At 46.9% G+C, this 4749-nt stretch overlaps 1 long non-coding RNA gene across 2 annotated transcripts; it reads left to right on the forward strand.

Annotated features, from left to right (window-relative positions):
* Positions 1 to 1022: 1022 nt before the first annotated feature.
* Positions 1023 to 4514, forward strand: LOC113622990 (uncharacterized). 2 transcript variants are annotated; one of them, XR_003433730.1, is made up of 3 exons: positions 1023 to 1287; positions 2554 to 2624; positions 4398 to 4514. It is a non-coding gene; the product is annotated as an uncharacterized LOC113622990 (long non-coding RNA). The 2 variants fall into 2 exon arrangements; XR_003433732.1 differs by lacking the exon at positions 4398 to 4514 and adding an exon at positions 3015 to 3688.
* The last annotated feature ends 235 nt before the right edge of the window (positions 4515 to 4749 follow it).

Raw genomic sequence — 4749 nt, forward strand, 5'->3', positions numbered from 1 at the left:
TGGCCTCTTATCACATCTCCTTTTCCTCTCTGTGCCTGTCATCACATCTTCACAACTCTCACCCTTTTGCCTCTCTCTTGTTAAACCTGTGATTACAGTGGACCCACCTGTATAATCCAGGAGTGTCTCCTTAACTCAAGATCCTTAATTTAACCCCAGAGCAAAGTCCCTTTTACCGTGTAAAGTAACATAGTCACAGTTTCTGGGGATTAGGGCGTGAACATCTTTGAGGGGCCATTATTCAGGCTATCACACCATGTGGGTGACCACTGGGTGGTCAGGCTGTGCTACAGGATGGAGTGTAACATGAGTGGGGCCCAGGCTAAAGGGCAGGCATGTCACCCAGGGAAGAAACAAATACATGATTTGAGGTCACTGAGAACAAACAACGCACACACCAAGCTCAAGTGGCACAGCATTTATTCATAGCAAGAGGAGAGAAAGCGTGCATAAGATCCAGCTCCTTGCAGAGGTTGGGCCCCGAGTGCCAGCTGATCCACTTAACTACCAATTCAGGTAGCTTGGTTGCACGTACTCTGTTTTGTGCTGCAAACGACCCAGACTCCAACCCCACACCTGCGGGCTCTGACTTACAGAAAGCTGGGAGTGTGCCTGAGGGCACTGACACAGGCACACAGTCCGGTCATATGCACGCACACGGTCGTGCACAGTCTTAAGCAAAACAAAGGAGCACACTGTGAGTCTGAAACAGGGAAAGCTATTCCCACACAAGGCGATAAACCCAGCACAGGTGTGTGGGCTCTAGGGCAAGCCCATTCTTTTTTCACTGTCGCGGCCTCTCCCGCCGCGGAGCACAGGCTCCAGACGCGCAGGCTCAGCGGCCATGGCTCACGGGCCCAGCCGCTCCGCCGTATGTGGGATCTTCCCGGACCGGGGCACGAACCCGCGTCCCCTGCATCGGCAGGTGGACCCCCAACCACTGCGCCACCAGGTAAGCCCGGAAAGCCCATTCTTATGTGGCTGAAAAACTGCATGCTTGAGACTGCCTTTCCCAACACTTTTTTTTATCCCCTTCACTGGGAGCTGGTTTGGGAACTGCAACCGGGAAGTATAGGAAGAGGGGAGGCCAAGATGGTGGGGTAGGAAGACTCTGAGCTCGCCTGCTCCCACGGGAACACCCAAATCACAACTATTTACAGAGCAACTATGGATAAGAATGACCTGAAGACTAGCAGAAAAGATCTACAACTAAAGATATAAAGAAGGAGCCACAATAAGATGGTAGGAGGAGTAAAGGCACAATGTAGTCAAGACTCACACCCCCAGGTAGGTGACCCGCAAACAGGAGGATAATCACAATTGTAAATGTCCTCCCGAAGGAGCCAGGGGTCCAAGCCCCACATTGGGCTCCCCAGCCCGGGGGTCCTGCACTGGGAAGACGAGCCCGCAGAACACCTGGCTTTGAAGGCCAGGAGGGCGTACTTTCAGGAGGGCCAGAGGGCTGCAGGAAACGGAGACTTCACTCTGAAAAGGAGCTCACACGCTTTGAGACCCAGGGCAGAAGCAGTCATTTAAAAGGAGCCTGGGGCTTCCCTGGTGGCGCAGTGGTTGGGAGTCCCCCTGCCGATGCAGGGGACACAGGTTCGTGCCCCGGTCCGGGAAGATCCCACATGCCGCGGAGCGGCTGGGCCCGTGAGCCATGGCCGCTGAGCCTGCGTGTTCGGAGCCTGTGCTCCGCAACGGGAGAGGCCACAACGGTGAGAGACCCGCGTACCGCAAAAAAAAAAAAAAAAAAAAAAAAAATGGAGCCTGGTCAGACCCACCTGCTGATCTTGGAGAGCCTCCTGGAGATGCAGGGGGCAATTAAAACTCACCCTGGGGACACAGAGGCTGGCAGCAGCCTTTTGCGGAGCTCGGAACTCATTCTACCGTAAGGACACAGGTGCTGGCTGGCACCGTTTTGGAGTCCTTCCTCCAGCTTTTTAGCAGCTGGGACCCATCCCCATCCACCAGCTGGTCTGCACCAGTTCTGGGAAGCCCCCAGGCCAAGCAGCCAGCAGGCTGTCAGCTGCCATAGGTCCCTGTGAGCCTACCTAGGGACCCCACCTTGCCCACCACCGAGCCAACACTAGCCACAGACCAGCCTCACCCACCAGCAGGTGGGCAACAGCTCCAGGACCCACCCGGGGCCCTGCCTACCTGGGGGTACCATTCACAGAGCACACATTGTAGATCTGTATATTTATTACATCAATTTTCCAACAGATAGAAGTAAAGTGTCTTGAGAAAAGATTTCTTTTATTAATCTGCACAATGGTGTAGCGCTGGCAAGCACTGGTCCTGCTCTGTCCTGAGAAGAAGAAAAAGCAACTCTGGGGCTGGGGGGAAGGGGAAAAAAAGGCTTATCACAAAGAAGGTTGGTTCTCATGAAGAGTTCCTTAACCACCTGCTCAAGGAACTCAGCTTAAGGATGTTTAAAAGAACAGTTATCACTTGAAGATACCAAGTAGACTAGCAAGTTAAGTCACCCCCTTATTCTGAAATTTTGACTTGATGGTCTTAATTTTCACAACATTTTACAATTTGTTTTAGTCTTGGGAGATTTGGAGCAATTCCTATGAAAATCCAGCTGAAGTAATTGGCGGATGAGAAACAGTGACAAGGTAAAGTCTTTTTTTTTTAAATAGATTTATTTATTTTATTTTTGGCTGTGTTGGGTCTTTGTTGCTGTGCGCGGGCTTTCTCTAGTTGAGACGAGGGGGTGGCTACTCTTCGTTGCGGCGCACGGGCTTCTCTTTGCGGTGGCTTCTCTTGTTGCAGAGCACGGGCTTTAGGCGCGTGGGCTTCAGTAGTTGTGGCATGCGGGCTCTAGAGCGCAGGCTCAGTAGTTGTGGCGCACGAACTTAGTTGCTCCGTGGCATGTGGGATCTTCCCAGACCAGGGCTCGAACCCGTTTCCCCTGCATTGGCAGGTGGGTTCTTAACCACTGCGCCACCAGGGAAGCCCCAAGGTAAAGTCTTGCTTGTGTTTTTTGCTTCCTTTCCACCCTCCAGGGCTGCCTTAGCTGGGCTCAAATCCTGAACCATATTCAGGAAAAAGTTCTGTTATCTACAGGAGGGAAAAAAATGACTGCCCATCCATTTAACCTCTATATTACTCTGCCTCATGTGTGTTCTGTAAGATCTGTAAAAAGAATGGTGTCCAGCTTGCATCTCTGGAGTAAAACTACTTACTGTGGACATACCCAGTGCACAAATTACACAGGGAACTATAGTCAATATCTTGAAATAACGTATAATGGAAAAGAAGCTGAAAAAGAATACATATGTTCACTTTGTTGTACATTTGAAACTAACACAATTTTGTAAGTTAACTACACTTCAATAAAAAAAAAATTTTTTTAAAGGGAGCCCTACCTATGCTCATCTATGCTGGATGATTATGGTCCCCAATATGTGAAATATTTTAAAGTTTGGTATAGATAAACAGAAATAATCTCAAACTGTAGTTTTCCTTCGATAGATCTTGAAACATCTAAGGAAAATCATGGAATGGAATCATGCCTTTTTTGCCTATATGGATTGATGGTGTGTGTGTGTGTGTGTGTGTGTGTAGTTGGGGGAGATGAAACTTACTACCAAATACCCAAGATCTCATTGAGGACCTCAAGGAAAAAATCTCAGTGGACACCTCCTCAAGTAATTGTAAAATCCTTCTGGAAAATGGCCCCCAAGACTGTCCTCTGGTCTCCACCCCACCCTACACTTGACAGGAGTAAAAGTCTGCTCACTTAGGCTTCTCTCTTCCTCTGCTCCCCAGGTCCCCTAGACCCTCTCTGTGCTGAATCCTCAGGAGCCTCCCAGTAACCCATCCCCTGAGACTCTGTGATCCCATACATCAGGTTGCATCAGAATAAGGTTAAGCCTTCAAGGCATTATCTCTAAAATCTTGAAACAGTTAGGAAGATCCACTCTGGAAATAATGGACTCAGTATCTGGGACATTTGATCTTCATAGCTGGAAACTGGAAAGAGTCAACGTGAAGTAGCTCTATCCTCAGAGTAAGCCTAGATTGCAAAAGGCAGAGGATAGAGCAATGGCTTGTATCAAAGAATCTGAATCTAGCAAGCAGCATTGATCCTGAGATTTGAATAAGTATAACTGGAAGCAACTTGGCCTTTACATGTGAAGTAATTTTGTTTTATGGATTTAAAAAATATTTCCACAGGAGCTTAGATATAGATATAATATTAACATACCTTATAATTATAGGATATTAAAGGCAGAATTGGTTTGCCCAGCAGGGACTCATGCATTTGAATTTTACACATACCATTCATTTAGTCACTGATGATGAACCAAATGGTGGCTTAAATGAAATTTATACACAGAACTTTGGCGATTCAGTGGCTGACTTTTTCCCTCCTATCTGTTAAGGGACTTTTGTTTTCCTCTGAAGTAAAACTTAAAATCTTCTAAAACCTGACAATGGTCACCATAAGAATATGAACAACCTCAAATTGAAAAAGAGCAAACAATCGCACATTAGGTAAGTGTTTCTATAACATGTAGAAATGAAGGATCGTGAATGACTGTAGACCAAAATAAGTTGACAATACATCCATAATGAGATGTATTCTAAGGACAAAAACAAGTGAAAGAAAATTTCGAACTTCATCCTATCATCTTTTAGTTTGTATTAATGGTGTTATTGTTTTGGAGTTATTTTCTTTTTATTGTTAGGTAAAAACTAATCAGCAATAATATTTATTTTGTTAAAAATCAAGAT

This window comes from Aethalodelphis obliquidens, unplaced genomic scaffold (genome assembly GCF_003676395.1).
Source record: "Aethalodelphis obliquidens isolate GAN/ISIS:26980383/991018 unplaced genomic scaffold, ASM367639v1 scaffold1, whole genome shotgun sequence".
NCBI lineage: Eukaryota > Metazoa > Chordata > Mammalia > Artiodactyla > Delphinidae > Aethalodelphis > Aethalodelphis obliquidens.